The sequence below is a fragment of the Miscanthus floridulus genome, chromosome 15, assembly GCF_019320115.1.
Source record: "Miscanthus floridulus cultivar M001 chromosome 15, ASM1932011v1, whole genome shotgun sequence".
In the NCBI taxonomy this organism is placed as follows: Eukaryota; Viridiplantae; Streptophyta; class Magnoliopsida; order Poales; family Poaceae; genus Miscanthus; species Miscanthus floridulus.
The window spans coordinates 56,969,745-56,983,193 of NC_089594.1; the positions used below are offsets into that span (position 1 = coordinate 56,969,745).

Below are 13,449 nucleotides of genomic sequence, written 5' to 3' on the forward strand. Positions count from 1 at the left end.
ATTCATCTTAAGGGGGTAGGTTTGTAACACCCTAAAAATTTATTACAATTTAGTAATTAAAATTGAGCATTTAATTAATTTTTATGCATTTTAAACTAGGCTAAATAATAACTTTTGGCTAATTAAAATTTACTATAAGATTTAGTAACATGATTGCCGCATTCATGCCGAGGCATTTTGGTTTTTGTCTGAGTGTAGGGTTAGAGTTGAGTGGCTTTGAATTCAAATCTAATTTGAATTTGGAGCAAGTTTGTAAAAACCAGAAAATAAAAAAGTTTTCTTTTTTCTATCTTCACCCACACCCCATTCCGGCCCAGGGCCTGCTCGACAGCCCAGCCCCGCATGCCCTTCCTTCCCTCCTTTGTGCACGCAACCCGGCAGCGTGGCCTGCTCGACGGCCCGCTCCAACGCCTTCGCTTCGCACGCGCGCGCACCGCGCCCTAGTTCGGCGTCGTTCGGCCCAGGCGAAGCCTGCTCCGTGCCCACGCCCACACGCTGCTGAATCCCCCTCTCTCACTACATTGCAAGACCCCCACGTTAGTTGCCCCCTTCCCCTTCCTTCTTCATTCCTAGTGATGGCGCTTGCCATCCACAACAACTCGCCTGGCGCGCCCGCGCCAGCCATGCAAGGCATTCAAAATCCATTGATTCCGCAGCTTCGCCACGCCTGCTTCCCATTTCTGTCGCGCCTGCTCACCCATAAAACCCGCTACTGAGCCCCTTCCTCTCCCCTTTTTCCCCATCCACAGTCGAGCTCGCACCGCCACCTCGTAATTCGCCCACTCCGGTGCCCAATCGTCGTCGCCGTCTGTCCCAGGAGCTCCGCCGTGCCTCGCCGCATCCATAGGTGCCTTCCTCTCTTCGTTTTGGTAACCAATCGCATGGATTCACACTCACCGGCAATGGTTTCTCCCTCCACCTCGCCGTCCCCGTCGACCAGATCCTTCGGAGCCCTCCCGGACGCCGCGAACACCTTCCTCGAACTCGCGGTGAGCCACTCGATCTTCCCGTACCCTCCTTTCTGTGAATGTCGCTCTAGAGCACCGTATCGCGCGAGCTCTAGATTGCGCCGTCCATGGTGCCGCCATAGGGCCGTCGTCCTAACGTGCTTCCCTGCCCTCCGTTTATGCCATGTCGGACTCGCGTTGTTGCGCTCGTCACTTCTGTGCCCTTGGTTGGGTCTGAGGCGGCCAGAATCGCCATACCGGTGATCACCGGTGAGCTCGGGTCGTCGGCATTCATGGCGCCGTCGTGCTAGCACTACATGCCGGCAAGGGAAGTCCTCCCTTTCCTCTGCGCCATTCGATCATGGATAGACGGCTCAGATTAGATACCCCTTTGGAGTATGTAATCGGTCCACCGTGGACCATAGACATGGTGCACAGCGCCCACGTCAGCAAGTCCACCGCACACATGGTGCACTGAGCCAATCAGAGCACGCCACGTGGCACCCAATCAGCGGCCACGCGGGTCAACCCGCAGTCAGCCGTGCACTTTTGCGGTTTAGCCCCTAGGTTTTCAAGGAATCAACCCGCAGTCCAGCCGTAGTTCAAAATCATTTCTATTCAGTCCTGTTTTCTTTTGATTTAGCCCCTGTATTTCTAAGTAATAGTGCGCACAGTCCAAGAACACGTTACAGTTCAGTTTTATTCAAATTTGAGTTTGTTTTATTTACAAGAATGCCACTGGAACCTTATTTCATGCATAACTTTTGCGTTTTAAGTCCAATTAGAGTGATTCTTTAGCTCATGTGTTCGTAGCAGTACGTAGATTAGTTCTATAAGCTTTTCGGTCTATGTTTCTACTGTTTGGTGTACTGTTCTAATAGAAGTCTATGCATGTAATGATTGGATTGGATGCTTGATTGGTGGATTTGATCACTTATAGGAGGTGAACAAGTCGAGTTTGTTGAGGAGCCCGCCGCCGATTAGTACCAAGAGAACTTTGAGGAAGGCAAGTGTAGCAAAGGCCCCTTGTACCTATGAGCTCTACAATTCATATACATGCATATGTTTAAATTTGAAGTACCTTTAATGACTTTACCTAGATTACTACTTGTACCACATATCCTTGATACCTTTGGTTTGGGATGCATTTTGGATAGATGCTGCAGCGCTCAACATAAAATAATTGTTAAACATGGCTAAAGGTATTATGCAATATGTTAAAATGGAGCTTTTTAGCAACAATTAGGGGGCTAGAGTACTGGGTTGAGTGCTCTAGTGCCTCTCCATAAGGACTTAATGCTGAAGTGGCCACCTAGGAGGTTTCGTACAACCCCGAGTGTCATATGGCTCTAACTTTAACCTGTTAACTAGATTGTACTAGCTCGTCTGTAGCTTTTCATAAGGGCAAGAGGGGGACACTAGTTGGTATGTTTCTTTTCCTGCTAGGGTGTGTACTGTGCCGCGACCATGAGTGCCACTCCTAGAGGAGGGCCACATACGGCTAGACGGCTGAAACCTTAGCAGCTACGACTTGTTAGTGCGACTAGCGAAGGGTTACGTAGTGAAACCCTGCCACACTTCCTAGGTAGAGGTGATGTGGGCTTTGCAAACCCTGGCATTGGGAATCATAGGTAAAGTTGTACAATTTCTGCAGAAATATTTAACCTGTTATAACAGCCGTGCTCACGGATACGAGCGATCTAGATCATTCATGATTAGTGGTTACTATGGATGGTTGGGAATTGACATAATCTTGAATATTCATTATTACCACTTGGGTTGGGTTTACTCACTAAAGTAGTGATTCAGGATGCTAAAACTTGACCAACTAAAATTGCTAACCGCAGCCAAACCGTGTCTAGCCTTTGAGCCTCATAGATCCCTTTGATATACTTACTAAGCATGGTGCACTTACACTTGTTTACATTCAATGAAAATCCCGAATGGGTAACAGATAATACATATGAAGAGTTTCCAGAGGATGTCCAGGACTACTAGGAAGATGTCCCCCAGTTAGAGTCCCTGTGGCATATTGGGCTTAATTATCTACTCTATGTAATAATATTGCCGACGAGCAAGACTTGTGACAATTATGTGATGAAATTATGCGATGTAATAAAGTACTTTACTTTGATATTATTGCAATTTGAGATTATATGTGTGTTTGACATCCTGGGCGCATATATATGAGCACTTGGTTTTGTTATACAAAATTGAGTGTGACAAATTAGTAGGGGGGGAAATTAGCATGAAGAAAAACAAAACCAGAAAGCACCTTTTTTCTTGATATAATGAATGAGCCATGGCCTCAGAGTTTACCTGATCAGCCATCCAGATCAGATTGTTAAGAAATCCCAATGGCTTTATCTGCATTGCCCTTGCACTACAAAGGAAAGGACCAACCCTCAACAGAACTCTAAATATATGGTTAGACAAACCCATTATAAATATGTATCCCTTCAAAGAGTAGTACCACAATCCATAGCTGGCTGGATTTAAAATAATATCATATGCATAAATATTTGAGCTGTCTCAGACAGGGAAGTCCTAACAATTTTTCAACTGAATAAGATTCTTAACTAACCCTGAAGCTACTTTCACATGTCCTGAAATATTAAATGGCAATACTGGTGTCATGTGCGGACGGGCTTACGCCCGGCGCAGGCGCACCCGCGACATACGCAGGGCTGCCGAGCGCGCGTCCCAGGCGCGGCACGCGCCCAGCGAGGCCGATCAGGCCATCGTGGCTGGGGGGCCTCAGTTGGAAAGTTATCAGGATTAGTTTCCTTATTATTATTAGCATCTATTTGTTACCTTAAGATTAGGAGTTTGGTTTCCTTTTGTTGGCAGCCGCAAGGCTATATATATTATTGTAACTGGACTTAAAGAAGGCAAGCAAGATTATTATCCTATCTCCTATCTAATCTCAAGCCTACGGTAGAGGGGCAAAACCTCACCGGAGAAGACGGCCGAAGGCTACGAGCTTCGCAGCCGAGGCCCTGCGCGTCGAGGGTTCGACGCCCTTGACAGCCTGGTATCAGTGGTCAGCCGCTCATCCTCACAGTCCGCCGCGCCAGCCACCTCCCGCAACCAGCCGCCGCCCACCCACAAAACAACCAACGCGCCCAGTCAGTCGCCGTCCATGGCCGAGCCTACCCTGACCGATCTCTTCAATGAGATGAAGAAGGTGTCCGCCAAGATCTCCACCCTGGAGGCCGATGTCGCCTCACTCAAGGAAAAGGCGCCCACGGCTGAGAGCTTCGACAACCGTCGCACCAACAATCAGCGCGATCTCGAGTTCCATCCGAAGCACAAGAAGTGGGATTTTCCCCACTATGATGGCACGTCCGACCCCATGTCGTTCCTCCACAAGTGTGAGGCGTACTTCCGGCAACATCTCACCATGCCGGAGGAGCGCGTGCGCATGGCGGCCTACCACTTGGATGACGCCGCACAGCTGTGGTTCATCCAGCTGCAGGAGGACGAAGGCACGCCGTCCTGGGGGAATTTCAAGGATCTCCTGGACCTGCGCTTCGGTCCCCCCCTGCGCTCAGCCCCCATGTTTGAGTTGGCGCAGTGCCGCCGCTCCGGCACCGTGGAGGAGTATGCCAACCGGTTCCAAGCCCTGATCCCTCGCGCTGGCCGGCTCGACGAGGCACAGCGAGTCCAACTCTTCACCGGCGGCCTCGGACCTCCGCTCAGCAACGCCGTCCGCATCCATCCATCCGGACACCCTCGTCGCCGCTATCAGCCTTGCCCGCCAGGTCGAGTTGATGGAGTTGGACCGCCCGGTGCTTCCACCCCCGAGAGCAGGCGCACGCGGGCCTCCACCGCCTCCACCGGCCGCGGCCAGAGCCGCCCTGCCGGGCCCACCGCCCCTCCTGGCTCTCCCTGCGCCGCCGGCGGCTGCGCAGCCGGGCCGACCCGAGGGCTCCCAGCGCCGTCTTACGCAGGAGGAGATGGCCGAACGCCGCCGCCTCGGTTTGTGCTTCAACTGCAATGAGAGGTACACCCGTGGCCATAACCGCTTCTGCAGACGCATCTTCTTCGTCGAAGGGGTTGAATTGGAGGCTGAGGGCGAGGACGCCGCCGCCGTGGACAACGCCGAGGCGCCCTGTTTCTCCCTGCAGGCGCTGGCTGGGGTGCCGATGGCGGGCACCATGCAGATCACGGTGGGCCTGGGGCCCCTGTGGCTCGTGGCTCTCCTCGACTCGGGCAGCACGCACAACTACATCGCGGAAGACGCAGCAAGGCGCTCCGGCCTGCCCCTCCACTAGTGCCCTCGCCTTACGGCGCTGGTCGCCAACCGGGAGCGCGTCGCGTGCGCGGGCGTCCTCCGCGCCGCGCCCCTGCTCGTCGACGGCGAGTCATTCCCGGCCGACCTCTTCGTCATGCCGTTGGTGGGGTACGACATCATCCTCGGCACGCACTGGCTTGGCGCGCTCGGGGCCGTCGTCTGGGACCTCAGCCGCCAGCGCCTATCGTTTCAGCGCCGCAGCTGCACCTTCTCCTGGACCAGCGTTGCCCCACCGTCATCTCCGGCACTGCGCGCAACACTCGACACCGACTCCCTCCTCGAGGCGCTGCTGCTCGCGTACGGGGGGGTCTTCGCCGACCCGACCAGTCTGCCCCTGTGCGCGCACACGACCATCGCATCATGCTCAAGCCGGACGCGCAGCCGGTGGCCGTCCGACCCTACCGGTACCCGGCGACCCACAAGGACGAACTGGAACGCAGTGCGCCGCCATGATGGAGCAGGGCATCGTCCGCCGGAGCGACTCCCCATTCTCGTCGCCCGTCCTCCTCGTCAAGAAACCAGATGGGTCGTGGCGTTTCTGCGTCGGCTACCGGGCGCTGAACGCGCTGACAGTCAAGGATGCCTTTCCCATCCCGGTGGTCGATGAGCTCCTCGACGAGCTCCACGGGGCTCAGTTCTTCACCAAGCTGGACCTGCGCTCGGGCTATCACCAAGTCCGCATGCGCCTAGAGGACATCCACAAGACGGCGTTCCGCACCCATGACGGCTTGTACGAGTTCCTGGTCATGGCGTTCGGCCTGTGCAACGCCCCGGCGACCTTTCAAGCCCTGATGAATGATGTGCTCCGGCCGTTCCTCCGCCGCTTCGTTCTGGTATTTTTTGACGATATTTTGATCTACAGCACGACGTGGGCGGACCATCTGCGACACCTCCGGACCGTCCTCGATACACTCCGCCGCCACCAGTTGTTCGTCAAGCGGTCCAAGTGCTCCTTCGGGGCGCCCAGTGTTGCCTACCTCGGCCACATCATCTCGGCGGCTGGGGTGGCCATGGACCCGACGAAGGTCCAGGCGATCGTCGACTGGCCCACTCCTCGCTCCCCCCGGGCGGTGCGCGGCTTCCTCGGCCTCGCCGGGTACTACCGCAAGTTCGTCCACAGTTATGGGCCGATTGCGGCACCGCTGACGGCCCTGCTCAAGAAGGAAGGATTCTCGTGGGACGACTCCACCGCAGCGGCGTTCGTGGCTCTCAAGGCCGCTGTGACGACGGCGCCTGTGCTCGCCATGCCCGACTTTGACAAACTCTTCATCGTCGAGTGTGACGCCTCTACATCCGGGTTCGGCGCCGTGCTGGTCCAGGAGGGCCATCCCGTCGCATTCTTTAGCCGGCCGGTGGCGCCCCGCCACTCCTCGCTCGCTGCGTACGAGCGCGAACTGATCGGGCTGGTCCAGGCGGTCCGGCACTGGCGGCCGTACCTTTGGGGGCGGCGCTTCATAGTCAAGACCGACCACTACAGCCTCAAGTACCTCCTCAATCAACGCCTCGCTACGATCCCCCAGCATCATTGGGTCGGCAAGCTCCTCGGGTTCGATTTCTCGGTAGAGTACCGGTCGGGCGCCACCAACGTCGTCGCCGACGCCCTCTCGCGGCGCGATCAGGAGGACGGGTCGCTGCTGGCCATCTCTGCTCCTCGCTTTGATTTCGTCGACCGCCTCCGTCACACCCAGGCCACGGATCCGGCCTTGGTCGCCATGCACGATGAGCTGCGGTCGGGCGCCCGTTCTGCGCCGTGGGCGCTGCTAGATGGCATGGTCACCCACGCAGGGCGCCTGTACATCCCGCCGGCGTCGCCGCTGCTGTAGGAGATTGTGGCCGCCGTCCACAATGACAGTCACGAGGGGATCCACCGCACCCTCCATCGGCTCCGACGTGACTTTCATTTTCCCAACATGCGTGCTTTGGTGCAGGAATTCGTCAAGGCCTGCGTCACCTGCCAGCAGTACAAGGCTGACCACCTGCAGCCGGCCGGCCTGCTGCAGCCGCTGCCGGTGCCATCGGCGGTCTGGGCTGACCTTGGCATCGACTTCATCGAGGCGCTTCCCAAGGTCCAGGGCAAGACGGTCATCCTCTCCGTGGTGGATCGCTTCAGCAAGTACTGCCATTTTATTCCTTTGGCACATCCCTACACTGTCGAGTCCGTCGCATCCGCCTTCTTCGCCGACATCGTCCGTCTCCACGGGGTGCCGCAGTCCATCACGTCGGACCGCGACCCGGTCTTCACATCGGCGTTCTGGCAGGAGCTCATGCGGCTCACCGGGACAAAGCTATACATGTCCTCCGCCTTCCACCCACAAACGGATGGCCAGACGGAGGCCGCCAATCGGGTCATCGTCATGTACCTGCGATGTTTCACCGGCGATCGCCCCCGCCAGTGGATCCGATGGCTGCCGTGGGCGGAGTACACCTACAACACCGCCTTTCAGTCGTCCCTGCGTGAGACCCCATTCCGTGTGGTTTACGGCAGGGACCCGCCGACCATTCGGTCCTACGAGCAGGGCGAAGCTCGGGTCGCGGCCGTCGCTCAAGAGATGGAGGAGTGGGCCGCCTTCCTGGACGACATTCGTGTCCATCTGGAGCAGGCCCAGGCGGTCCACAAGCGCGTCTACGATCAGCATCATCGTTGCGTCATCTTCACCGTTGGGGATTGGGCGCTGCTGTGTCTCCGGCAGCGTCCTGCTGCGTCCATGCCCCGTGCGGTGCGTGGCAAGCTGAAGCCGCGCTTCGTTGGCCCGTATAAGGTCACCGAGGTCATCAATGAGGTGGCCGTGCGCCTGGAGCTACCCCCGGATGCCCGTCTCCACGATGTGTTCCACGTGGGCGTCCTCAAGAAGTTTGTGGGGTCAACGCCAGTTGCTCCACCGGCGTTGCCGCCACTCTCCAATGGTGCTGTCGTACCCGTGCCATCACGAGTGACACAGGGTCGCCTGGCTCGTGGAGTTCGCCAAGTCCTCGTCGAATGGGAAGGTCACGACCCCGCTGCAGCCTCCTGGGAAGACCTCGACGATTTCCGCACTAGGTTTCCTTCGTTTCAGCTCGAGGACGAGCTGGACTTCGAGGCGGGGAGAGATGTCATGTGCGGACGGGCTTACGCCCGGCGCAGGCGCACCCGCGACATACGCAGGGCTGCCGAGCGCGCGTCCCAGGCGCGGCACGCGCCCAGCGAGGCCGATCAGGCCATCGTGGCTGGGGGGCCTCAGTTGGAAAGTTATCAGGATTAGTTTCCTTATTATTATTAGCATCTATTTGTTACCTTAAGATTAGGAGTTTGGTTTCCTTTTGTTGGCAGCCGCAAGGCTATATATATTATTGTAACCGGACTTAAAGAAGGCAAGCAAGATTATTATCCTATCTCCTATCTAATCTCAAGCCTACGGTAGAGGGGCAAAACCTCACCGGAGAAGACGGCCGAAGGCTACGAGCTTCGCAGCCGAGGCCCTGCGCGTCGAGGGTTCGACGCCCTTGACAACTGGTGTCACATCAAAATTTCTATGATTGAACCATTTCATTTCATACTTGAAATAGGAGAGGAGAGGTCAGCCCATGCATTATATTTGCTAAACCACTGATAAACATCTGTGCATGACACAACAATGCATCTGTACATAGCAACCAAAAATGGACGGACAAGAGTGCAGGAGCAATCGAGCTGCACCATTTCTGTTCCAAGGTTGTGCTTGGATAAAGCAGGTGGTCCGTTGTGCCCAGCTGCTGCTAACCATAAATAAATTTTTATCAAGCAAGCGGCATGAAGTCGCAGCCAGCGAAGAGGACGCCAGGTGTTCAGGCGGCAGCTACAACAGATGCGACCCCCACCAAAAAATGCATGGGAGGTTTGCAAATTCTAGATCTTTTCTTTTAATGATATTGCTGAGAGAATTTAATGAATGAAAGATAGGCAGTGGTTACAGTTTAAGTTAAATACAGGTGATATGTTCAAAATTTCTTAAGCAACATCATTTTGTTGAATGACTTGTTTCAGACCATGTGCAAACTTTGGCAAACTAACTTCCAAAACAAGAATGACAAAAAAAAACTACATTCATTTCAGAAGTGGAAGAAAAAAAAAAGATTCAGATATTAATGTGCAGGGGGGTAGTTTTAAATAATAGTTAATATAGATGATGATAAGTTTCTGTCCTCGCCATTGGCCTAACCATATATGTGGGATAGGCGACGCGAACATTACACACCCCAAAAAACCAAAAGACCATGCTAATAATAAACAAGCGTAGACATGCACATGTGAGGTAACACGTCGAATAGCTTACCTGCGCTGAAGTCGCCCTCCCTAAGTCCCTAGCAGGAAGTGAAACATGATGCAGCTGGTGGCCAACATCTCAAAAATGCCTCGTCGCATTTTGGAGTTCTTTAAATGGGATTCAATGCTTCACGGTGTTAACTATCTATGCCCTGCAAAACAACTGTATTTAGCAAATCATATTGGGGGAAAAATCAATATTACAGCCAGCCTCATAAGTCACGAATGCAAATCATATGTTCAAATCATGTCTGTATACTTTAAAACTGAAATTGCGACACATCTAGGTGACCAGTGTCAGTAAAATGAAAAGAACCAGCTCATGCTCAATTCAAGATGACGAATACCAACCTCATGTGAGTGACTTAGCACGTGCTGCTTCAGATGAGCTGGTTTCTGGAAACAAGAGGCACACTCTTGGCACCTATGGTCCTCGTGAACAATGTTTTCCCCATTTGAGTTGCATATTTCTAATTTATCCAGTTCATCCTGCAGATAAATTTTGGGGAAAAATTAGAGATGCTATGTATTGCTCTAAAACAACAGTAATACAAAGGCAGACATCAAAAGGTAAATGATGCATCATGATATAGATGGCTCATAACTATGTAATCAGACAAGATATATATTGACCAATGCATCTATATGTCACAGAATGCTTATACCGTATGATGTGCAACCATGTGAGCTTGAATTAGGCATTTCTTTGATATGACAAAGGTGCCAAACTAACGTTTGTAACGCCTTATATCCTTACAATCCTTCTGTCCAACACTTGTATCTCCGTCAACATCAACTTCAGAACACACCTGACATTGAGGAAATCACAGTTAAAATTTTTTGACGCGCATAATCATGTATCATGCTGTAGGGACGAACCATTTATTTCCAGGTTTAGAAATTAGAATACAATGCAATAAAATAGATAAAAAATCTTGATATTTAGACGAAATTTCTCTGTAATCCAGAACTTGCAATTTAAAACCTTAGTAAGTTTGTATAACTTCTGACTGGCGAAAGTAAATCCAAACTCAACATATATCTAAATATCTAACAATTTCTTGCCACCAACTTACAGCAGTGAATTTCTACACTATAATCTTGATCTAGAGACACCGGACGCTGCGAGAGGACGCATCCCTCGACGCCGGACGCTGCGAGAGGATGCCACCAAGCCAGATCCGGTGGGGGAACAAAGGATCCGGCCATGGAGGCCCTGGATCCAATCATGGATGCCCCGGATCGACCCAACAAAAAAAGGCCGACAAGCACAGACCGACGCTCGACCCCGGCGCCGGCGAGTGATGGAGAGGAGGAGCAAGGGAGAAAGGCTACCTTCACTTGGGTCTGCTCGCGCTAGAATCCTCGCGTGCTGGCGGTCGCTCGCGCCCGAGATGCCGCGTAGTGCTTGCCCACACCGGGGCGCCACCGCACCAAGAGACGCCCGCGCGCAGCACCGCGCCGGGGGTGCGCTCGCCCCGCACCCATGGCCACTGGGGGGGAGAATTTTTTTAACACTTTTTATAAACTAATTTTAAATCTAACATTGTTTATTTTTTATTTTCAAAACTAACACTTTTGGCCGCGCCTATTGCCATGGCGCGGCGAAACGCCTGTGCCACGCCATGCATGGTGGCACACGCGGGAGGATGACGTGGCGAAGACCGGGGGCGCTGACCGGTGACGTGGCAGGGCTTGCCGCGCCATCGATCTTGGCGCGGCACTGACGCGCCCTGATCGGTGGCGCGGCAGAGCCGGCTAAATAGCGCCCGCGAGCCGCCATATGGACGCAATAATGGCCTATTCCAAACTCCGAAGGGACTAGACCGTAGTTGAATTTAACACCACATTCGCACTTGATTGTAGGTGCTTTGTAAATTAACATTTCTTTCTTCTTTTGCTTTACCTTTGGCGGTTCTTCCGACCATTGGTTCTTAGGACCATACAACTACTCCTTGAAACGATACTTCGTCATTGAAAACACCTAAATAAGATGACATTAGTACATGAACACATATAGCTCAGCATTTCAACACATACACTTTGCACTTACTTCATGCTTGTTTGGACACACAAACTCCAACGTATTCTTAGGGTTTATCACAGCTCGATCTCTGCAATCGCACAGAGGAGGTTCATCAAGTTGTCTAACTGTGGCTAAGTGCTTCTCCTTAGCCGTCATTGGAGGGGGGTTAGGGGGAGGTGGAACCCACCACTCGAAGTGCTCTCGTGGATATTGTCCTCTCCACCAATCGTCGAAAAGGAGGTACCTAGGGTCAAACTTGTCTGCACCGTCGATCCACTGAAAGAAAAAGCACCTCTCATAGGCCTACACAACAAAATTCCAACAAAATATTAGTAACCTAGTAATACAAATGGAGAAAAAAACATACGGAAACAATTAATTACATTAAAACGACTGCATGTGTAGAAGCAACGAGCCGTTGTGTCTGGATGCCTCGATTGAAACACGTCGGCCGGACGACCACAATCACAGTTAGGGACAAGGAGGTCAGGAGGGACGGGGACATCTTTGCTAGACTCGTCGGGGTACAATTCTCTAGGACGATCCCGTTTTTGCCACGACTACTCCCAAAACATGTCTTCCATCTAATAAAACAGTTCAAATTAAGCATCAATCAAAATAACGCAAATTAATGTAAAATATAATCATTTGCATTGCAACTAAGCTTGGGCAAAATACCCGATACCCATTACCCATACCCGAATTACCCGAACCCGGACCCGAATTACCCAAATCTGAGGTACCCGATCCCAAATTCAGATAGCGATTTTGATTATCCGAAATTAGTTCGGGTAATTCGGGTAATATCCCTTTGTACCTAAACTAACCGAACTATCCAAACATTTGTCCATGTCTTTGTATTTATCATGTGCTTTTAGTTGAACACTTGAACTTATCACTTTATTAGAATATAATTATCTCTGTTTCAACAAGTGACTGTAATACATTATTCTTTACAAAATGCTATTGAAATTCTATACAAATTGCTGCTGAAATTATATATAAGTTGCTACTAAAATTTTATGTAGTTTGTTGTTTTGTGTAAATTCAGGTATATCGGGAATACCCGAACCCGAACCCGAATTATCGGGTACCCGAAATTGCGGGTAATGTTTTTTCGGAATTAATATCGGGTAGTAGTTTTCATTACCCGAATTTTGAATTACCCGAATTATTCGACCCAAAAAAAATCAGGTAACCCGAACGCCCAGGCCTAATTGCAACTCAAATAATATAACCAACACTTATAGCAACAAAAATATACACGGTAAACATACTTCTAACTAAATAATTAACCTTAACATTGACAAAATCAAACTAATATCTTCCTCCAAACCATAGCCCATAGTTCCTGAACATAATTTTTCTCCTAACCTTAACTCCCATTCATAATATTCCAATCCACCATTCAAACGAAAATAAAAAGTGCGTCATTACCTTGAACGAGGCCGAGGAGCGAGGGAGGTGGCCGGGAAATGGAAGGGAAGGGAGGGAGGGAGGGAGGCAGCAACGGAGGGCCGGGCGCCGATAGCACTTGGGAGTGGCGGGAGGGCGCGACGCGACGGGTAGGCGGGTGGACGCAGCGGGCAGACAGAGCGAAGGCGCGGCGGGCAGGCAGGATTGGTCCGCGCGCTATTTAGCCGGCTCTACCGCGCCACCGATCAGGGTGCGTTAGTGCCGCGTCAAGATCAGTGGCGCGGAAGGCCCTACCACGTCACTGGTCAGTGTCCCCGATCTTTGCCACGTCATCCTCCCGCCGCGCTATGGCGCGGCACAGGCGTTTCGCCGCGTCATGACAATAGGCGCGACCAAAAGTGTTAGTTTTGAAAATAAAAAATAAACAGTGTTAGATTTAAAATTAGTTTAAAAAAATGTTAAAAATAAAAAAAAATTCCCGACG

At 52.0% G+C, this 13,449-nt stretch overlaps 1 long non-coding RNA gene across 1 annotated transcript; it reads right to left on the reverse strand.

Annotated features, from left to right (window-relative positions):
- Positions 1-9,976: 9,976 nt before the first annotated feature.
- Positions 9,977-10,567, reverse strand: LOC136509126 (uncharacterized). The gene is made up of 2 exons (XR_010772235.1): positions 10,189-10,567; positions 9,977-10,012 (listed from the first exon to the last, which is right to left on the reverse strand). It is a non-coding gene; the product is annotated as an uncharacterized lncRNA (long non-coding RNA).
- Between the last annotated feature and the right edge of the window lie 2,882 nt (positions 10,568-13,449).